The following is a 24,385-nucleotide window of genomic DNA, read 5'->3' on the forward strand; positions in this document are numbered from 1 at the left end:
TTACAAGGAACATATATGATGTTTAAAATCAGAAACAAATCATTTCTAAAATTCTTCTCTAATCTTATTCATTGATCATTCTCAAGCTGTATGTTTTTATTTTCTGTATTTCTAATCTTTTTTTTTTTTTTTTTTTTTTTTTTTTTTTTTTTTTTTTTTTTTTTATAAACGTTAAGTGTCTCCTGAGATAGGATGAAACACTATCATTGTAACCAGTGGGATCTGCATGTGGCGTTTATGTTCCACACCTCTGCACATCATCATGGTTCTGAAACACCAAAGGGCACTTCCTACCTTGTTCCCACTGTCTGAGAATGCTTATGCCTGTGTTTTGTCAAGAGTTGGTCCTACAGGATTTCCCTTTTGCTTTGCTTTTCATTTGTTCAGGACATAGGAAGGTACTAACAGAATGTTAATGATACCAGGGTGTTAAGCAGAATTCTCAATTCCTGGAGGAGAGAGCTCTCAATCTTTCCATCTCATCCAGTCATCCAGGTCTTGGGTCTTTAGCTATCAATTTTTCCATCAGCGACAGATAATTCGTTCGTTAACCATGGGAACAAAGGTGTAGTCAATGCTTGTCTGGAAAATATCCCCTTAACACTGAAAACACTCACACTCTCTCTCTCTCTCTCTCTCTCTCTCTCTCTCTCTCTCTCTCTCTCTCGTGTGTGCATGTGTGTGAGTATGTGTGTGTGTGTGTGTGTCTGTCTTTTCTACTGCCACCTGATTATCTATTGTAACCATAGAAAAGGGCTCTGCCTTAAATACTAGCCTGTAAACCCTTTGTAATCCATTATGAGCACCCCAAAATTACCAGCATGAAACAATGACAGCATTTTATATGAATACTATATGACAGCATATATATGTATATATATGATTTTTCTGTGTGGTTTTTAACCAAATCTCTCATGTTATCACAGGTAAGACATCTCTCTAGATTTAGATGGGGCTGAACGATTGTCCTCCAAGTTGATTTTCCTACTTGGCTGGCACAGCGGTGCTTGTGGTTGGCTAACAGTTTGGTCCTTTTCCAGGTGGACTAAGTCTAGAGGACAGTTTAAAACACATTTGTGGCACAAGGACCATTTCACAGCGGAGATTGCTCCATTAAAAGATTAACATGGAAGATGCAGGGTCTTATTTATTTTTTATTATGGAGCCTCAGCAGTCACAAAAATGTCACTTCCTTTGTTCACTCAGACCAAGCGTACTCAGTGCGAGAAAGAAAAAAGAGAAAGAAAAGGAACTTCATAAGACAGGACTTGCAGAAGGCAACAAGGATCACTGGGTGCCATCTTGTGGGCTGGCTACCAATGAAATCTGTTATGTGACCCCAAATGAATCACTGCCTCTCATGTAAGACTTGCTCACGTCTTCGTCACCATCTCCAGTCTCCTATTATGGTATTAGCTTACATGATCTCATCATCTAAACCGAAAGTGTTGGTTTTCTTCTGCTGGCTCACAAAGCTAACATCTAGAAACAACAACCATTTATTATCATGCAGATCCAGCAGTAAGAAGTTTGGGGATGAGGTTCTTAGCTCATGAATTAAGAAAGCTCAAATCGAGTTCTTAGTCCTGGTTGCCATTCTTGGATGGAGTTTAGAGCTGCTCTCTAAATGTATTCAGGTTACTGGGGAAGAGTTAGGTTATTTGTGGTAGACAGAATAAAGTATTTAGAGACTACCAAGACCAGTGGTTCTCAACTTTCCTAATGTTGTGACCCTTTAATACAGTCATGATATGGTGACCCTCAACGATAAAATTATTTTCATTGCTACTTCATAACTGTAGTTTTGCTATTGTTATGAATAGTAATAACATCTGATATGCAGGATAGCTCACACGTGATCCCTATGAAAGGACTGTTCAACCCCTCTACAGGGTCACGACCCACAGGTTGAAACCACAGTCCCTGATGCTATACCATATATAGCCTTTGCCAGAATGTGGTAATTTGTTTTTTCAAGGTTAGCAGACAAATATCTGTATTGCTTTACATTTATAAATTGGCTCTTATCTCAACTGCCAGAGGTAATGTGGTTTGGTCTAGTCTACCAGCAGGATATCCCTTTTAATCAAATCAATCTTCTCATTATGTTACATTGTATCTGCATAGTTCCTTTTGGAGTGTACACTAACAGAATTGAGGGTTAGCATTCAAGGAGTGAAAATTAGGTAAGTTCTCCACAAAAGGAGATATAACCTTAGAAATCATCCTGGTGCAGATGGGTTAAGTCTGTATTAGTTCACTATTGCTACGCAACAAAATTTCCTGAAACTAGTACCTCAACCAACAATCCTCACTAACATCTCACAGTTCTATAATCTCTTGAGCTGGATGTCAAGAATCATTCAGGGTTGCCAGAAATTGGGACAATATGTATTTCTAGAGAAATTCACTTGTATGACCTTCTACTAAATATTAGCTGTTATAAAAGACTGTACTGGTTCTGTAAATTTGCCCATCTCCAGGGAGCATGAGTGTCTTCATGATTTGAAGTGCTCACCTGACTGAGCCAGCAAAGGTAGCAAGAGAAAAGCAGCTTCCTTGTAGGACCCAACTTCAACTGTACCATCCCTTTTAGTACAATGACTGGTTTCACAAGTCAATCCTGATATATTAAACACTGGAGACTTAAGTACCACCTTCCAGGATATCTTGTAGACCGGTCTTTGTAACCCCAATTAACAACAAAACAAATTAAACTTTTTATATTTCTTTTTACATGCAGACCATAGTTTCCCCTCGGTTCACTCCCCCCCCCAGTCCACCCCTCCCACTTTCCCTCTTCTCTCCCTTCCATCCACTCCTCTATTTCTCTTCCAAAAATTCTAGGCCTCCCCAGGGATAGCAACCAGTCATGGCCTGTCAAGTTGCAATAGGATTAGGCACCTCCTCTCCTATTCAAGTTAGACAAGGCAATCCAGTAGGAGAAAAGGGTCCCAAAGGCAGGCAACAGAGTTAGAGGGAGCCCTGGCTTTTACTGTTAGGAGTTCAGCATGAAGACCCGGCTGCACAACTATTACATATGTGCATAGGGCCTAGGTAAGTCCCATGGAAACTCCCTGGTTGGTTTAGTCTCTATGGGAGCTAGGTTAGCTTATTCGTTTAAAGTAAAGGGAAGAGTGTCTGGAATCGGTGTTTTCTCTCATGCCCACTGCAACAGTCTCTACGGGCTATCTTCTCTGCTCAGTTCACGTGCAGCATCACAATCATTGTACTTATTTCCACTGTTAAAAAATTTAAAGCACTTTAAATGGTCTAGATAAAAGCCACACCACCTGCTATTTTATAACCCATTAGGTAAAGCCTTTAACCAGGCATTGTGACACATGATACGCCCCCGCATCTCGTATTACTCCCGCTACATCCACATCTACTGTTACCTTTGAGCCACACTGACGAGTTTCCTATTGCCAAGTAAATGTAGAAAATGTGTCAAGCGCCCCTGTCAAACACAAAACACGAATATTGGATTTTCAATACTAGCACTATATCATAACACCTAGCTAAACGTAAAGAATTCGACAATGCAATATACCCTCACAACAAAACTCAAGATTTAGATTTATGAAAGATTTTTTTAAGCTATCTTTATGTTTGGATATCTCTGAAATGCTACTCTAAAACCAAGACAAAATAAATAACTGACAAAAAAAAAAAACCCTCCTTGATACTTCAAACGTCGCAATGTGGAATCTTTCTCTGCATATAGTGTAGAAAATTGAAAATATATTTGTATCCATTACCTGCAGCATTCTTTTGAAAAGGCTTGCCGATTGTAACTCAGGAGTTTGACATTCATAAAAATTAGGCTGCAAAGCTTCTTTGTACTTTTTTAAAACAAGTGAATTTAAAATACACATAAGGTAGATGAGGATTTATGGATGCTACATCCTGTGTACATAAGCAATCAATTTAACAAGCACAGAGCCAAACAGATTCCTAGTCTTCTGTGGTATTTTGTTGTCTGTATTAATCTTGTTTTGTTTTCCTTGCTGTCCAAATAGTGTTTACGTTTTCCATTCATCCTTTAAAGTCACACCACAATAGTTTAAAATTATATAAATAAAATAATTAGGACCGTACTCCATACCATGCAATGGTCTGGAACTAGCCTGTATTTGGTAAATACTTTCTTTGTTATTTTTATTTTTTTTTGAAATTATAAGTATACCATTTTCTACTTCCATTTCTTTCCTCCAAACCTTCCCATGTATCCTCTTGCTTGCTTTCATTCAATGCTGTAGTCTCCTCTTTCCTGTAATTGTTACATGCAGTATGTACACGTGTCTGTGTCTATGTGTCTCTATGTGTATTTCTCCTGAACACATTAATATAACCTGCACGGTGTGTATAACATTACTTGTGCACATACATTTTCGGAGCTGACCATTTGGTATTAGGTAACCAATGGGTATGCTCATCCCTGGGGGAGACTATGTCTCCCACTCTCAGCATCTCTTAGTTGCCTGTTGTTGTTCTTTGGATAGAGCTGAGGCCTAAGGAGCTTCCTCCCATCCGCGTTAGCATGTCTGTTGTGCTCTTGGTCAGGTTATGTTTAGGGAGACATGTTGGTGAGACTTTGTAGATATAGCTTCTGACATTTCGAGGAGACATGGTGAGGAGGTATCCTTTGTTTCTCTGATTCTTGCAATCCTTCGACTCCATCTTCAGTAAGGATTCCCTGCAGCCACAGTGGCAGGAGTTGTGTTGTAGATGGATTCACTGGAACTAGGCTCCGCAGCTCTGCATGTGAATTGGATGTGGTTTTTCTTAATGGTACCAGTCTTTTGCAAGGGGACATATCCTTGATAAAAGATGAGAGTGACTTGTCTGTGTGTATAAGGGCAATATTTAGAAACTGACTGTAGTGGTTCAATAAAGTGGTAGTTGTTAAGTTTTTCTCCAACATCCTTGACTTCATTATGCCTGAGTGGTTGCTTAGGTTTCTAGTACCAGGTATGATTTCCCTCTTGTTCAGTGGTTCCTAAGTCCAGTTAAAGAGCTGGTGGTTACTGTTAAAATCAGTGTGGGACTAGAGTCATTGTGCCATGCTGGTCATTGTTATGGTTGACAGGCATCAGCTGGGTAGGACTGTAGGTTGCTTCTCACCTTTGGAAGCTGTCTTAGTCAGGGTTTCTATTCCTGGACAAAACATCATGACCAAGAAGCAGGTTGGGAAGGAAAGGGTTTATTCAGCTTACACTTCTACCTTGCTGTTCATCACCAAAGGAAGTCAGGACTGGAATTCAAACAGGTCAGGGAGCAGGAGCTAAGACAGAGGCCATGGAGGGATGTTCCTTACTGGCTTGCTTCCCCTGGTTTGCTCAGCCTGCTCTCTTATAGAACCCAAGACTCCCAGCCCAGAGATGGCACCACCCAAAAGGGGGCCTCCCCCCTCTTGATCACTAATTGAGAAAATGCATTACAGCTGGATCTCATGGAGGCATTTCCCCAACTGAAGCTCCTTTCTCTGTGATAATAACTCCAGCCTGTGTCAAGTTGACACAAAACTAGCTGGTACAGAAGCCGATATGGAACATTCTGGTACCAGGAAAGCAAGATCTCAGGGAAGAGGTTTTCAGATCACTTCCAGCTCCATGGTCTGTTCTCCCTGTATCCAAAGTACATGGCGTCTTCATCAATAGGGACTAAACTTCCATCTTGGGGGGGTGGGGGTGGGCAGCAAGGACAATAGTAGTAACCCATGATGTTCTGCAACATGAACAACCCTGACCAACAACTCAGACAGTCTTACTGCTATTTTACCCTCCTTATCTTTCCTTCCTTAATTAGAGCCCTCCCTGTTTCTCCTTTCAGATAACCTGTAATCTGATATTTTTTTTTCTTCCTCTGTATTGCTCCTCCACATTTCTGGAATAATCTCTTAGAACCCTTAAAGACTGTTTCTTGAAAAAAAAAAACATTCTCCACTTTAAAATTCAGTTTCCCAGATGAAAACGATAACAGCTTAAATGAATAAGTGATGAATTTTGCCTTAACGTATTTCTTCCATCTGCTTACTGATCAAAGAAATAAACATAGTGCATTTTAAATTGTGTGTGTGTGTGTGTGTGTGTGTGGGCGCGCATGTGTGTGTGCTTGTGTGTTAGGTGCCCCTTCATAGGTGTGTCCATTCGCGTGGGTGAGAGAGCTTGATTTCCATTGTCTTCCTCAATCTTTCACCATGGTTTTTGAGCCATTGTCGCTTACTGAGCCCAGAGCTCACCGATTCAGCTGAGGTGGCTGGCTCCAGAGGGCTCCAGAGAGTCTTCTGTCCAGTCTCTTGAGCACTGGAATTACAGCTCTAACCTCTACCTCGAATTTTATATGTGGGTGCTAGAAATGAATCTCCGGTCTTCAGCTTCTATGGCAATCATATTACCAAGCAAGCCACCTCCTCTGCCCACGTTTTATAACTAAACCGGTAAAGTGACTTCTGCTCTAGAGATGATATTTCAATTTATCCATTATCTTCCCTTAAAAATGCTTTTGTTAATAGCCACCCTAATGGGCAGGAAGTGGCACCGTATTGTGGTTTTGTTTCCCTTTATTCAGTCTTAATCCTGTCATTAAGGGTTATTTATTGTTAACACTTGGTATATTTCCCACTTTTATGCATCTTTTTCTTTGGAAATGGGACCCCAGTATATAAGCAGTTTGGTAACTGCTTTTAACAGGACTCTCTCTACTATGTCATTAGAAACTCTTTGGGAACATCACATTCAGTGGCTGTAAAAACTTAAAAAGAAAAATAGGATCGATCTAAGATGGTGACTGTGGAACCAGAAACCACCCCTACCACTAATTCCTGACCTGCAGAAGAGGAAAGAACAGTCTAATCAGGAGGTTGCTAACCCAGAGCACTGTATTAAACACACTCTATGAAACAGGTGGGCCCTCTGGTTTTTTAAAAATGATAAAAGCAAAACTTGGCAAGCAAACCTTCGATTGATCTCTTGGTTTGATACTGTTGAAGACTTTTGGGCTCTATACAACCATATCCGGTTGTCTAGTATTTTAATGCCTGGCTATAACTACTCACTTTTTAAGGATGGCATTGAGCCTATGTGGGAAGATGAGAAAAACAAACGAGGAGAACGATGGCTAATTACACTGAACAAGCAGCAGAGACAACGTGACCTTGATCGATTTTGGCTAGAGACAGTGCTGGGAATTATTGGAGAATCTTTTGATGTCTAGAGTGATGATGTGTGTGGAGCTGTTGTTAATGTTGCAGCTCAAGGTGATAAGATAGCAATATGGACTACTGAGTGTGAAAACAGATGCAGTCACACACATATAGGGAGCGTATACAAGGAAAGGTTAGGACTTCTGAGTCTGAAAGTAGGACTGAAAGTAGTGATTGGTTATTGTCCCACAAAAACATGGCTACAAAGAGTGGCTCCACCACTAAAAATAGGTTTGTTGTTTAAGAAGACACCTTCTGAGTATTCTCACAGCAGACTGTGCCACGCAATCGCGAGTGGGAGCTGTACCAAAGCCTCATCGAAGCAGAGTGGACTGCACTGGAGCTGATTCCATCCAAGTGTTGCTAAGAAATAAGAGAAGTCTCATTCGCCTGTGTCTTGTACTTCTGTGTTCATTCTCCTCCCCCACCCCCAACTTCTGCTAGTGTGTCCTCTATGCCAATCAAAGAATTACAGTAGACTTCACCCCAGAACCCACAGATGTGTTCCTGACCCGCTCTATAACAGCTGATTAGAATTGCCATGAGCCGGGTGTAGTGGCCCACGCCTTTAATCCCAGCACTCAGGAGGCAGAGGCAGGCAGATTTCTGAGTTTGAGGCCAGCCTGGTCTACAAAGTGAGTTTCAGGACAGCCAGGGCTACACAGAGAAACCCTGTCTCAGAAAAAAAAAATCTAGACATAGAATTGCCATGAGACACACATTTGCCTTTCTACAGTATTCGAAAAAGAACTTGCACTTCTAGGACCTTAGCAGGAAAGATCTGGTTTTGCTCCGTGCCACAGGAGTGGAACAGGACGTTGCTGGTGTGAGAGTACTGAGTACAGCTTTCCAGCAACCTCCTGTCTCCCTTCACGGCATTGTCCTCACAGTCCTCTTGCTGATGACTGCTAGATTTAATCTATCTACTTCCTTCCTTGATAACATTAGTGATTCTGATTTCAGTTTTTCATTTGTTTTGCTTTTGTTTTTTTCCTCGTGTAACATCAGTGAAGGATCCAGGAATATGACAGAAAGGTAGAATAAACATTAAATTTGTGCATTCTTTGGTAATTTTTTTTGTAACTACAAAGCTTTGCTAGAAATTTATGCATTTCATTCAAATCAGTGATCCATGTCTGTGTGATTCCTAAACATAATTGTGCACTATAAAAATGTAACACCATAATTACATTCCTATCTGGACTTAGTATGCATGCGTTTGTATCTTTATGCTGTCCTTTAATACTTCGTATTACTTAGGTTATTTTACTTTAGTTACAATGGCTCAAGGAGAAAAGCAGTCCCATCCATATTAAGACAGTGTCAAAAACTGTACATAAAATGTGTACAGTGGATTATCTTTTAAAAAAAGAAAGAAAAATAGATCCTACTGCTGTATATACATATGTGTCTATATATATATATTACCTGTGTGAGATTTTGAGTTTTTGTATAGCGTGTGCATGCAGAAGCCTGCGGGCACCAGAAGAGGGCATGGGAATCCCCTGGAACTGCAGGTACCCAAGAGTTTTGTGAGCTACCAAGTGAATGCTAGGAACCAAGCTCGGGTCTTTTGCAAGAGCACTGAGCCATCTTTCCAACACAGCTGCTCTTTTACATTTTTTTTAATTCGGTCTCTCTCTGACTCTCTGTCTGTCTGTCTGTCTGTCTGTCTCTCTCTCTCTCTCTCTCTCTCTCTCTCTCTCTGTGTGTGTGTGGACATGCATGTGTGCATGTGCAGGCATGCCTGTCCATGTATATGTTATTCATGGACTAGCTCATAGTATAGAGGTCATAGAAGAGTTCTTGGGAGTTGGTTTTCTCTTTCTTGCCATTGTTTAGGATACTGAGATCAACCTCAAGCCCTCAGACCCGAGCACAAGTGCCTCTACCCAGTAGTGATCTTGTAAGGTCAGAAGAATTCGTCTTTATGACACTCACCAGTGGATCTTAAAACTGCTACAGATATCAACAACATTCCAGTGGCCTATTACAAAACGAAAGGCTTGTGGAAGTTTCTAGTCATCATACACGAGTTACAGTTGTGTGTTTATGGTGCTATTGCTAAGAAGCTTGGCTGGAAACCTCAATCTATTATTTGATCACAGTAATTTGGGCAGAGGGACTGTCACTACCATGGCTTTTTGAGCAACTTGGCACAAGTCAATAGCTTCAGGAAAGACTTTCAGAGCAGACTTCTGTCAAATTTGCCATATGGAGATACTGGGCTCAGATTATGGAGGTTTTTCTGGTGGTTTAGGCATTACCGGTGCTCTCCAGGACTTTTGCCTGACAAGGGGAACTCGATCAACAAAACCTGACACCTCGAGAAGTAGAAGCAGCTTGATATTTGAGGGTTTTAAATGACGTCAACAGTCCCAAGAGTTGTTCTACACCATCTTGCTTCTCCATCACCTCACCCAGAGAGTGCCCCAGAGCTCAAGTCCTCCTCCATTATTAAGGAGCTTAATATATTCTTATGTGGATATACATATACACATACATACACACACACACATACACACATACACACACATACTCACACTCACACATACACATAAATATACATATATTTGTGAAATGAAAATAAGTGAATCTAAAGAGGCCAAGGAGTTGAAGGACAGCAGGGAGGAATATATGAGAGGGCTTGGGGCAGGGAGAAGGGTGACATGTTTTAATTATATTATAATTACATGCATACACAAAGGTACAAAGACATGAAAACCTATTTCAGAGCAAGAAGGTGCGGGGCATAATCTAATTTTCTGTTTTAGTGTTGTAAATGCTGGAAAGTATTTTCCCCTCTCAAAGCTTGTCTTATAAAGGCAGCCCCTACCTTTTACAAGTGCCTATCTGTAAGCACTATCCGTATTTGGATAGATATTCCTTTCTATCTCTCACCTCCTAAATATACATGTCGTCATGCCACCATAATTGGCCACAAGACAGGTTCTCTTGCTTCTCAGAGTCTATGAGGGATCAATCCAAAGGGCTCAGGCATAACTTGAAAACTGGCATCTCATAGTCAAACTCCAAACTCCTTTGTCAAAGCCCAACATTAAAATCACATGATTTTATATGCAAATCCAGATTTGCTGTTTCTCCTGAGACCACCCTCCTCCGTTCACATGCCTCCCCGGGGAGCATGCTGCATCTGCAGTTTGAAAGAGTAGTTAGTCCCCTGGCTGGCAATCTCTTCTGTGACTCACAATGGGCATCATGGCTTTCTAGTCTCTTTTGCATTATCAGGTATTCCTGACAAGGGAACTTTGTATCCACCAAGAGTCAGACAGAATACAGCACATCAGAAAAGCACCTCTGGTCCCAGGGGGAGCAGTGATAACCAGTGCTCTTGTACTCTGCTTAATCATTCTGTAAGAGGGTTAGGTATATATATATATATATATATATATATATATATATATATATATCCTCTATTTATCATTACCCCCTTTTTAAAGCACAGGTTAACAATTTCTAGAGGTTCCTACCTGTAGTTTCAGTACCTGTTCAAAGGCAGGAGGATAACACGTTTGAAGCTAATCTGGGCAACTTAGTGAGACCTTGTTTCAAAATAAAAGCTAAGCCATCCAGGTATATTGCTCAGTGACTCTTGATTTATAGTATAGTATATAGATAGCTGTAAGTTCACTCCCTGGGATGAAGAGGAGGGAAAGGGGAATGAAAACTGCATGAAAGTATGTTACTCCCAATACAAATATACACACACACACACATATACACACACATACACACACAGAATTTTCAGTGGGGTGGGCTGTGACAGCTAAATATCAAAACAAGCATTTCAGGTGACTCATGAAACACAACGACTCTTGAATTCTTTCTACTCTTCTGCTATAAGTTCCTAGAGAAAACTGGTCAGACTTAGACAATAATTCTAAGCCCCCTTGTCCATGTCCAACAATGGAGAAGATGCAATATTTTGCTTTATATAAATCTCACCGACACTGGCCGTTTTCAGTGCATCCAGCAGTAAACTGGGTGCAATGGGTTAGGAAGATAATTTAAGCATATATTAGCATACTCAAAGAAAGATCCAGATTTGCTATTATTTTTTTCCTAGTCATCATGCAGAGTTGGAGAGTCACTGGGCCTCTGTGTTTATTCTTTTTTTTTTCTGAATTAATGTTTTAAGTGTGGAATTAAAATGTTACCCATCTACTCGCCCCATTTCTCATCAAAGAGAGGATTTAGCTAGATGTCATTAGTATGTAGCATGCTCACCTCCTACAGTCTATGAGTCATGCAACAACCCTGACCGTAACCACTTCTAGAATCGTGGGCGCTAACCAGGCATTGAAACCTTGGGAAGAACTCTGTTTCCTTCCAAAGTGATCAATAACTGACAATTATCATAAATGTGCCGTTTCCTCCACTCCCATATTCACATAAAAGCTGACAACGTTGTGTAACAAATTGTATATGCGTGCAGGTTCTGAATCCACACAGCTAAGGCACACATGAATTATTCAGTGAATCTTGCTTCAATAGGATTTCTGTGTCACTTTGATGTGTGACCAGTTTTAGATAATACATTAAACGTTATACGTTATGAGACATTCACCGGGTTTATTGTTCAAACCACATCCTGTGTTGGCAACTCTGTTACGGTTCCTGCCGGTTGCCGTTCTTCAGATTTCCCTATGTATTTTAGCCATTGAACAAATATGTTCTCACCTGTCTGGGCCTGGATGTTCACCATTGTCAACTGTGCAAACATGAGAGGGAGGAAAAGAAAGCAGCTACTATTGTCCTGTGGTTGCTCTTGGTTGAGAAAATTAAAAAAAAAGAAGCAGGTACCTTAAGTGGGAGAAGCCATGGGGACAAGACTGCCTGGCTCAGACCTACAGGCTGAGGAGAAGCTGCTGCAGGAAGGGAGAACAGAAATGCTCCAGGTTTCCATATGGCCAAGTAACCAATGAGCGTAGCCAGGGGCTTCAAGCATCACTCGGTTTCTTAGTTTCTCCAACATGGTAGTCCAGCTCAGATGACCTGGCCCCCTCCTCGGGGCCTCACAGGCTGCCAGCAGGTGCTCATTCTATTCATTCACATGATTTCTGATTGAGATTTCTCCCAGGCTCCTCCACGCCATAGGCAGCAGTCAGTTCCATAGAATTATAGGACTGTTTCCCGCTTCCTTGCTGCAGGTCAGTCTGGGGCTGTTTCTGCTCCTGCTGCTGTCTTCCTCTCAGAATATCCCCATGGGCTCCTTCAAGGAGAGCATGCCCCTTCTAGGAGGGGCCTAGTTACTCAACTGGTATTGACTTCCTCCTTATGTCAGACCCAAACGAGATAACTAGCCTTTTGATTAACTCAAAACCACCTGATACAGGACTCTTGATCCCCTTCCTCCATATTCTATAAAATGGTCATGGGGACAACTGATCATTAGACTTCCAGGCCAGTATCTCATAAAAGAGAAGGGGATTATGTAGGGTGTATACATATGTGTGCTAGAATGCTGGGGGCCCTAGTACAATTCTGTCCATACAAGGAAGTATATTTCAGTCAGAAAAATATGGCGGAAGTCCTATATAGAAATACAGCAATTTCCAGTATGAACAGACCAGATCATAATGACCAGTACATATTCTATAACACAAATATTTAAAGATCCATTTCAAAATATATTTTGAAATACGGAAAATTATATTTATAAATTACTAAGTGAGAAACTTGTGATCTGTGTTTAAGCAATATGGTATCAGTTTTTAAAAATACACACATACAGATACACAAATATGCACATATATATCATGAAAGACTATAATTAAATACATCCATGTTAGTCTTCAATATTTTGGGGGTAGGAAATGTGAATAATTCAGACAGTCCTCCTTATCCTGTTCCTTATTTCTAATATTATTCACAATCAGCATCTCTTTTACTAATATGAGGTCAGGAATGGAGGTGCGGACTTGTAATCGCAGCCCCGTGGAGGCTAAGGCAAGAGCACCACCATGAAGTCAGTGTCAATCAAGGCTCCATAGTGAGTTAATTCAAGGCCAACCTGAACTACAGGATGGGATATTAGCTCAAGAGCATAAGACGAAATGAATACAACTTATTTATAGGAATTACAAACACAATCCTCAGCAGAGTTGTCTTTAAAAATCATTTGTGAGATTTTTTTTTTCCCCCAGATATTTTGCCAGGTTGAAAGCAAGCTAAGGCATTGTCAACCTACTCGCTCAACAAATGCAATGACTAGTTGATAGAAATAAATTCTTGACTCAGTGAAGGATGCCAAGAATTCTGGAGCTGCCCAAGGTTGTGTCTGAAGGCTCAATAATAGGTAGAAGACCAAAATTAACGTTTTCATCCATTTCCTTATATCTAGAAATCCAGACAAGTAAAATTCCAGTTAACCCAGGGCTAATTACAAACAGTGTGCAAATGACCCCAAACTTTCAGTGATCAATCAAAAACCCCTGTATGGCATAGATATTTAATCACTTAGGACTGTCAGTATTCACTGGATGTAAGCTGTCGGGGAGGAAGAGATGGCTGGTGGAGAGATGGCCCAGGGCTTAAGAGTACTAAGTGTCGTGAAGAGGTTCTGTTCCAAGTACCCAGAAGATGGCTCACAATTGTGTGCAGCTCCTCTTGCAGAAAACCTGGCACCCTCATCTGGTCTTCATAGGTAGCAGACATGCCCATGGTACAGAGAGAGAGAGAGAGAGAGAGAGAGAGAGAGAGAGAGAGAGAGAGAGAGACTAACAACTACATTTTATTTTCAAAATTTTAAAAGGAAGAAAGAGATGGCTGGAGGAAGCACACTCTATTTCCTACATGGTATGCCCTACACTGCAAGAGTTTTAAGCAGAGCTAACCTACTCACTATCACATCCAGGATCACTCTCAGATGTTTGCCCGGAAGAGGAAGAAAGACACCCAGAAGGGAGGTGGGAAATCACACACATTGACAACCTAGTTCTTCAGACACAGCTTCAAGTTTCAAGAGAGCAGTTAACAGTTAACAGCAAAGGGGGGAAAGTATTTTTAGACGTTGTTTGGGAGGTGAAAGGATTTTTCTGGGCGGGGGAGGGGAAGAAGGGGGCAGGAAATGGGCAGATGAGGTTTTTTTTTTTTTTTTTTTTTCTGGCACTGCAAAATCTCAGAGATTTTTGAGTTGCGATATGACAAAATGAGGTTTTTCATCTCTCTTGCTTTAAAAAAAAGGAAGGAAAGAAAGAAGGAAAAGAGGACACACTAGAAAATGTCAATGTGGGCCATAAACAGACCACATTTCTAATTCATGGCAAGGTGGCTAAAATAAAAATTCTTAAAATACGTGTCTTAAAATTAGATTTTTGACCTTCGATAGGGCTTATCACGCTATTTATACTGTGACAGTAGGAGCTGAGTCTTCAGTGGCCGCCTCATCTCTAAAGGCATGACTCATACTTCCTAAAGCATTTATGCCATATGTTTCCTGGGGTAAAAGAAAAAAAAATGCATTTTTTTTTTTTATACAATTACCAAAACCTGAACAGAAACACTAGGAATCATTTAAAAGATGCTCTTGGAAGCATGTCAAAAGTTCATTTGTGAAAACTAACATTTCATTAAACGTTTGGCTGGAACGGCCGTTAGGTCGTTTATGAATATAAACAAGCGATTGTACTGATACCTGCCTTCAACAGAAAGGGAAAAAAATAGATAAAAAGAACGATTTAGCAGCAGAGCACAGGTAGAAATGAAACATGCTCCATATTCAGAAATTTTAAAACATTCGCAACGACCTGAAATGAATCATTTGAACATTGAAAGAGGAAAAAATAAATATAAGTTGACTGACATTTGGTGGCATTCTGTGTGTATAAAGGTCCTGACTCTAAGGTAATGAGACACATCATTTTGTAGCCATTTGAAATTGAAATGGGCATAACATGATTATTAGCCCTTTGCTCAAATATCTTTATGTAATATACAAGCTGTACTGAAAAAGTCCTGGGGAGGGGGGGGGCGATTTCCATTTAAGGGCTGGGAAAATTCTCTTTTTAATACAAAGGTGACTATCTGAGTTCCAAATAAGGAACCCTAATTTCCCACTTGCTGTTCAAAGCCGTTGTCATTTCCTTTCCTTCTATGTATGTCATCTATTCTCCATCACAGTTACCTGGTCCCTGGGCTCCCTGTCCCAAGCTGCACTCTCATATTGTCACGAACGCTAGGAACCAGTGTTCTTGTCACCAGCAGCCTGGGAGACTAGGGACATCGCCTCACTTCTTATGTAGACTCTATGCCTCCTGATTTGATTCTGCATTCTTCACATCCTGCAGACAGTGCCTGTCCATGCTGTCTCATCACATATGGTCCATCTCTTCCTCCATCCTCCTCTCCTCACTCATGTCTGCTCCATAGACAGGTGTGTTGAAGTCTCTAAAGAACTGACCTGTTGCTCTGATGTGTTTGAATCTTCGAAAGCTTCCTAGCACCTGTTACTAGATCCGGTCCCAACACATCACCTTGGGGGAGCAGGCTTTTCTTCATTGACTTTGTTCATCCCCACAAGGCTTCTTGTACCTCTCCCCAGTCCCTTCTCGTCATACATATCCTGATACATATACTGAGGTTGTTTTGCTGAATTCCATGGATCTCCTCTACATGGTCTTCCTCTATGTGCACCAGTCTTCTAATGCCTTGAAATGTTTCACCTACAAGCCTTTCCTTTTGCTTAACCACTACTTCTAATGGATGACTTTGCTATAAGAAAAGGCCGCCTCCAGGAAGCCCTCTCTCCCTGTCTTGTTCCCACATAGCTTCTCTGCTATCATGAGCAATCTGTTATAGTCTGCATCTCCTTAACTTGGAATTGCATGTCCACTCATTTCTTCTCTAGATTATATATTATTTTTCTGTATACAGGACTCCCTGTCCTCTACCCAGCATTCTCTATGTCCTAGTGATAGCTAGAGCACAGGAAACATTGAACACTATTGAATGAATATGTATACAATGGCAGAGGCTTTACCCTTGACCATTATGAAATACAAAATTAACTACAACTCTGCTACTTCCCCTTATATCTCCGTATTGTTCGGGAAGGATTTAGGTCACTAGAAAACCCTACAAACAATTTTTAAACAACTAAAGAAATCACAAAAAGAATCAGCCACTCTCCGTGTCTCGGTATGATCCCAGGACTACCTTCCTGTATCCTGTATCTACACTAGCTCATGCAGCTAGGTTCCTCATATCGACTTTCAATCTGTGGAAGAGAGAGAAAGACAGGAAAAGCCATCCCATCCCTTCCTAAAGCAGGCAAAGGTGTACGAGTCCTCCCAAACTTCATGACTCATTGGATAGATCAGTCTCGAGAGGGCATCCCAACTGCAAGGCAAGCTAGGGAAGTTAGTGTTTTGAATATCTGGCCTCTATCCTCGAAATGCACAAGAGCCAATAAACAAAGGGACAATGTGTGCTGTACTCTGGGACAAACTGTGTTACCTCTTTTAGCCTTGCATTCTTCTCTTCCAAGAGAAGTGAAATAATTGCATTCCACAACTTTTCATATATTCTCTTGACCGAAGGGTACTACCTCCTACATAAGACAGTTGCTCTGGCTATCTCTTGAATACTATGCACTGATAGAAAACCAGGGTGGGTAAAGAAACCCACTCTTTCCATGAGACCCCAGGTAGTGTTCTCCCCAGCTAGGGCTGCACAACCAGCAGTGCTTATCTTCTGCCTCTAACAGTTCCTTTCTTCCACAGTGACCATGACAAATATAATGAGTTCCTCCAATCTTTTCCCTGCTGGGATCATATTACCATGGCTTAAATAGTTTTCCTGATAACGTCTTCGTGTCCCCTTGTAAGCCTGATCAGCTAACACCAGACGTGCTCTACTCAATTATTTATGATTGATTGAACAGATACCTTCTGAGCTGAATATCTGACATACTAGGGGCTCATGATGGAACAGGATGCAGAACGAATGGAGCTTCTCTTGGCATGTGCTATCAGATGAATGGAGGGAGGAGACTATAACACACATGGCATGAAGGAGCATGTGTGTATGCACACACACACACACACACACACACACTGTTTTCAGATAATGATTCATTAATGCCAGGATGAGACTGTCACAGGAATGAGTGACAGAATAACAGGTGTGTGTGTGTGTGTGTGTGTGTGTGTGTGTTCATGAAGATAAAGGTCAAAGTTCCCGATTTTGGTATTTGGGAAAACTCTTTAAAACTCAAATATCAACCAGACTCCCTGATCTCCCAGAGACTAAACCACCAACCAAAGAATACACATGGAGGGACCCTTGGCTCCAGCTGCATATGTAGCAGAAGATGGCTTTATCTGACATCAGTGAGAGGGGAGGCCCTTGGTCCTGTGGAGCCTCGATGCCCCAGCACAGGGGAATTCTAGGGCAATGAGGCTGGAGTGGGTGGATGGGTAGAGGAGCACCCTCATAGAAGCAGGGGTGTAGAATAGGGGGGGTTGCAGATGGGAAACCAGGAAGGGGGGATAACACTGGAAATGTAAATAAATAAGATAACCAGTAAAGAACTAAAAAAAGAAAAAAAAGAAAAAGAAAAAAATGGGAAGAAGGCATGAGAATGGGAGAGGAAGAGCTTTGGGAGCAGAACTGTAAGTGAAAGACCCTGGATAAAATTATCCAGACCAGAGGAAGAAACAGGAAGCTGCTCAGAAGGTAGAGTTTTCAGAGATGAGCTTGAGAAAGCATTCATAGAGAGCATATAGAGCAGACAAGAGAGAGAGAGAGAGAGAGAGAGAGAGAGAGAGAGAGAGAATATTGTTAATGGTCATAGTTGGAATATCCATCTCGAGATGTGTCCAGAAGGAGATGAACATATACTGATGTACATATAGTCTGACTGGAGCAGCCAGATTTATAACCTCTGCTTATGCCAGGCATTGTATTTCTAGCCATGCAGGCACCAATTACAGGACTTGTACTGGTAGTTGTTATCTCCCCTATTCCCACTGCGATTTCCCATCCACTGACGCTCACCGTTCACATGGCTGAATATGACTCGCACAAATGGAGAGAGTAGGTGGGTATGATGCAAGGAGTTATTAAAATGATTCACATCACATCCCTACCACGAGAAAAAAAAATATATAGTCAAAGGCAACTCTGCCTCAGACCACTGATCATCTTGAAGAAGTCTAAATTACATGCCTGATATCCAGCCATTCATTGGAATGTGGTCATCTGGACAGACCCGAAAATGTATCTCTTGATTTCCACCTCCCCCCAAAAAAAGCAAAATTGAATGATAAGAACAAAATGAAGTGCGGGGGGGGGGGGNGGAAAAAATCTTTTGAAAAATTGATAACTCTAACTAGATAGAAGTTGAGTAGAAGGAACCCAACTATTGGTACTTAACTGGGTGTGAGCCAATTAGAGGTTGTTGAATTTCTACCTCCTGAAAAGTCCTAATTGCCTTTCCCACAGGAAACCCAGGGCCAGAGATTTCCCCCTGAGCTGTGGAAGTCTGGGTCTGTGCTCAGAACTGCAATGGTACTGGGCTCCCTCCGCTGTAATGCTCAGTTTGGGACAAGCTGCTCTAAGCTTGCCTTGCTGGCTCTTTTCCAGCCCTGGGCTCACACTCACCGTGCACGTAGCACCTGCTGTTCAGTCATGCAGGCATCAAGGATTCTGAGGGCTCTCTTTGCCCATATGGCACTGAGCTTCGGTTCATCATTTTCCTCTCTCCTATCAGTAGATATTCTAGAAGACAGTTTTATGATGACATTCGCAGCTAGCGTGAAATCCAGATAAAAATAAAACAGGATGTCAATAAAGACCTAATGATGTGTGTCTGTGTAAATGCATAATAATAATAAAAAGAACAGACATCCGTTTGCAAAGGTACCGTTTTACGCCATGAGGTTTCCAGTGAAGCCACTTTATAAATGGACTAACATATGTGAATGTTTGCCCACATCTTTCAGCCATGAAAATCGCCTCCTAGACAGCTGACCTGGAGTTGAAAAGCACGGGGTTTCATGGGCACGGGGTCGTTTACTAGAACACCTTTGCTAAGTGGTAATCTAGCTACCTTCGCCACGGAAGTTTCAGAGGACAGCTGGAGGCAATTCAGGAGTCAGGGTCATGCAAGGCAACTTTTAAACAAGTTGGGAACCTGATATTTTTAGAAAATGGATTTAGAAGTCTAAGGAAATTAGATGTCAGATCAAAGCAAAACTCCTAAGAGGTAAGTGGCCACTTTCCTGGGCCTGCAGAAGCACTTGCAAGAATGTCACTAAGAATGGTGATGTCTGCTGATACCCACCATTGGCCAGTGTCACGTGATAGGAACATCTCAGGGCTACAGGTCAGGAATCCCCAGGGACTCCATGATGGCCTGCTTTCTTGCCCTCTTCAAAACTTTTCCTTCCATGTTAAGTCAGGGGCTGGTCCTCAGACTGTGTCTAGACTAGTAATGCAAACTGACTTTCCTAGGAACCAGGTGGAGGAGATTTCCTAGGAGTCAGGGCAGGGTAGGGCTGGGGTACAGGGTAGGGCTGGGGTACAGGGTAGGGTTGGAGTACAGGGTAGGGCTGGGGTACAGGGTAGGGCTGGGGTACAGGGTAGGGTTGGGGTACAGGGTAGGGCTGGGGTACAGGGTAGGGTTGGGGTACAGGGTAGGGTTGGGGTACAGGGTAGGGAGGCAGAACGGGACTTTCTCTACCCTTAGTTCTTCAAGGTCACCAGAACAACTCTAGCTTTCTCCCATCAGGCCTTAAGTTTTTTGTAAGATTCTAAATTTTATAAAAGAGTTTAAATGCCTTTATTTTTTTAAGGAAAAACAAAAAAAACCTCAATGATTACTAGATGTTGGATAAGTTCTTTTTTACTCTAAAATAGAATAATTTAGCATGCTAATTAAAATATTTAAATGACATACAACTATCTTTAGAGGTTATAAAATTGCCAGTATTGCTGAGCAGTGTTAGTTACAACAAGCAACTGAACTGAACATCCTGGAAAGCAGAATACATCAGTAAGCAATACAAACTTCTGAAGAGCTACAAATAATGCGTAGAACCAATATCAGATTTACTTTGGTAATTATTTTTATTTTCCTAAAGACATACGAACTTTATTTGTAGAAAGCCATCCTCATGCCTCTTTGTCCCACAACAGTATAAAAGCTAAAGAACTGGCTAGTGTGCCACAGTCTACAAAGTTGAAAAACTCTTTCGAAAGATACATTTGCTCTGGGTACATGGAAAAGGTGCTCACAATTAATGTCAAATACTCTGCTTTCTGGAGAGTGTGATGAGTACCAATTTAGCACATATTTCCTGGGCTGCTTTTGTATGGCAAGCATATTCCTTGGCATTTGGGTTCATCAGTAAATAAAATAGTATAAATTCTTGCCACAATGGTGCTTGCATCATAGATAAGAAGCAAAAAGATTCAGATCGAGTTATCATAAATCTCTCATGCAGGGAACTTGGAGTTCAGGTAGTAACACTAATCGTTAACTCGTATAACAGTCAGGTGTTAAAACACCACAAACGGACCCATGCTGGACAGATGTATGTCAACTCGATACGAGCTGGAGTGATCTGAAAGGGGGGAGCCTGAAAAATGCCTTCATTTCTCAATAGGGTTATGGGCAAGCCTGTAAGGCATTTTCTTAATTAGTGATTGATGGGTGAGGGTCCAGCCCATCATGCGTGGTGCCATCCCTCAGCTGGTCGTCCTGGGTTCGATAAGAAAGCAGGCTGAACAAGTCGTGAAGAGCAAGCCAGTAAGCAAAAGTCTATCATGGCCTCTGCAGCAGCTCCTGCCCTGGGTTGCTCCCGGCCCCGACTTCCTTCAGTGATGTACTTCACTGTGTAAGTGTGAGCCGAGTAAACTCTCTCCTCCCCAATTTGCTTTTTGGTCATGGACTTTTGTCTCAGCCATAGAAACCCTAAATGAGTCAGAACCCTAGTTGCCATGGAAGTTTTTAAGTTGTTAGAGGGCTGAGGCTGGCTAAGCTTGAACAAGGAGTAGAATTAGATGGGCCCTTCCCGGCCTAGTGTGTGGCACATAGTAGTCATCATTTGATGCAGATATCTTGAGGAAATGAAAACTGGGGCTAACTGGATGGGGAATAGACATATGTGACTATCAGGAGAGTAGCTGAGGGTTAATGTCAGAGTTAGCCCAGGTGAAGGGATGGCTGAGTGAGAAACGGAGAGCCATGGATGGGAAAGGTCACGTGGCTTGTGATGGTATGTTCATGGATCATGAAGAATGTGAGTATCCTCTAGGATGGATTAATTTGGTGATGAATCAGGATTTGAGAGAGACTCTAGAGAAATAAAAGATGAGAGGATAGAGGTGCCTCTGGAGAAGGGGCTTAAAGAAAGAAACAAGTATCATGGGAAATTTCATCAAAGACCTCACTCTTCTTCCATATACCAACATAAAACAGCAAAATCGAATTACATGGTCCTGTTCCCTACCTTCCTTTCCCCTTCCTTCTCCTGCCCATCCTTCCTCTCTCCCTTCCTCCCTTTCCCACTCCTCCTTTCTATCATCTCTCTCTTTTCCCCTTACTGCCCATCTCCCCTCCTTCCTCCCTTCCTTATTTTCATTCTTTTATTTCATTCTTTCTCATATATATTCAAATAACATACAATACATATTTATATTATATATAAATTATATGGATACAGACATATATAGATAGATGTAGATATAACATATCTATAGATAGATATAGAGGTAGATAGATAGGGATATGGATGTGGACGCAGATGCAGATTCAGATACAGATACAGCAGATATGGGATAGACAGACAAACAATAGAAAGATAAGTAGATGGATGGATGGATAGATAGATAGATAGATAGATAGATTGATTGATTATAGATGAACAAAGCCAAGTACTGTATTTAGTCTTAAGATAATAGTAGGCAAGGTGTAAGGAGAGCCCAAGTTTACAACCCGTTCTCCAGATTCTAGTCTGCCTGTTTGTCTGTTTATGATGTCACTCAAAAATCAGATATTTTTAACTTTGATAGATTATTTCTGATAATTATTATAATTATTTGTGTTTATTTCTCAAAGCCAAATAATTTGTCTTTATTTTATATATATTTATTATATATATATTAGCATTCCAAAGCAATACATATTTGTTGTATAAACTTCAAGACATATATACAAGCAAGGAAAACCATGATATCAGAAATGAGAGCTTTCATTCAGAATGAAGTCACATAAATAATAAATAGTACGCTGACTATTTGATGAAGCTAGTGACGATTGTATTATGATTGTGATACTGGTGGTGTTGGTAGTGCTCACAAACTCTGTCTGGCTGTGTGCACAGCTCTATTCTAAGCATTTTTTACAAGTCACACATGAAATCTTCTGTGGCTTCAATTCTCACCTATTCCCATTTATTACGGTTTGTACTATTGCTCAGATGAAACATCTGCGACAAAAGAGCGAAGTGATGCGATCAGAGTCACAAAACAGAAAGTTGCAAAAATGGATGAGAGTATCCGACAACAATGAAACTGCCATAGCCTTTAAGCCAGATGACCTGAGTTCAACCCTCAGGGTTCACATGGTTAAAGGAGAGGACTGGCTCCTACAAAGTGTCCTCTGCTCTCTATGTGCATCCAGTGGTATGCACACCACAAACACACACACACACACGCACACACACACATACACCATATACGCACACATGTACATGCACACATGCACATACCCATGTGTACACCCATGCACACACACACCACATACACACACATGCACAAATGCACATGCCCATGCACACACACACATATGCACATAAATACACATATATACAAGCACATACACATGCATACATAACACACATATACATACATGCTCATACATACAGGCACACATACATACAGGCACACATGCATGCACACACACACACATCACANACACACACACACACACACACACACAACAATATTCTAATGAAAATATTTTTAAAAGAAAAGTAGCAGACTGAATATTCCAGCAAGTCACACCAGTTTTGTGAGCACGCCTGACCTGTAACTCTGCAGGAGTTTGAGAGAGAGAGAGAGAGAGACACTCTGTTTCCCCAGTTATGGAAGTAAGCTACCCACATAGAACTATGTTCTCTGGGTGGGAGCCCCTCCCCTGATGTTTCTGACTCTAAACCCACTTCACCAGATAATCAATTTTGACCCGAAGAAGCAACTCGAACTCATTGTTACCCACCCAGAAAAATGAAACATCAGTTACCCTGATCTATGTGCCAAGGCATTGTGGGACTGGGGGCTCTTATTACCATCAACTGTGCCTACCCCGTGGCATGAGCCCCTTGTTAGTGAATGATGGGGAAAGATGGTCCAGAAGAGAGGAGAAAAGTTTTGTTTTAGTAATTGATTAACCCCTCGGTATGGCTGCTGGGTGGAAGCACTATATGTACTGTGCATATTAAAAGATGAACTAAGGAGCCCTTTCTGTGATACGACAAGCTATTTGCCACCTCCAAAATAATAGGAGGAAGTCTTTTATTTTCAGAATTATTTGGTACCCTGGGACAAAGAAAAATTCATAACTGGGTAACATGTCAGTCAAAGAAAAACTAAATTAAATGAACAGCTTTACACATGCCTTGAACATTATCGGTTTATTCAAAAGACCCAGCTTAATTTTAGATCCTATGGTAAGTGTCAGTTATATGGTTTCTAAAGTTTTAGTTAAAAATGAAGCCCTTCCTCTGTTAGAAATAATAAGAGAATGTTCCAGATGTGGGGCTCCAGATGGAGTGTTTTGTATAGGCCAGTTAACTGTTCGCATGCTGAAACAAAAGTCCAGAAATGGCCTACCCACGAGGCTGTCTACAGGCCAGCGGCCTCAGTCTGTCCATCACCACCTTCTGGGTCTTTCATCCCTAACAGTATGGTTCATAAATTAAATATCAGTACAATTTTGATTACAATGTGGAGGCTACTAACTCATTCTGGTGAATGAGCTGAGACCCCATTTTCAGATCCACAACAGGAAAAGAGAGAGAAGCATCATTATTCTAGGGGAAAAAAAAATGAAACAAGAGTTTTCTACCTCAGTGTTGCTAATGCATCTGCCACAGCCGTCACAAAGGGCCATTCATTTGTGATTCTAGCATGTGGAGCTGGAAAAGCCAA

At 41.3% G+C, this 24,385-nt stretch overlaps 1 protein-coding gene and 1 pseudogene across 6 annotated transcripts in view; both read left to right on the forward strand.

The window, feature by feature from the left end:
• Pde4d (phosphodiesterase 4D) overlaps window positions 1–24,385 on the forward strand; it is a 1,422,283-nt gene that overhangs the window by 657,198 nt on the left and 740,700 nt on the right. The gene's annotated exons all lie outside the window — the stretch shown is intronic.
• LOC110328972 lies at window positions 6,427–7,472 on the forward strand (annotated as a pseudogene).

Source organism: Mus pahari, chromosome 11, assembly GCF_900095145.1.
Source record: "Mus pahari chromosome 11, PAHARI_EIJ_v1.1, whole genome shotgun sequence".
NCBI classification, from domain to species: Eukaryota; Metazoa; Chordata; class Mammalia; order Rodentia; family Muridae; genus Mus; species Mus pahari.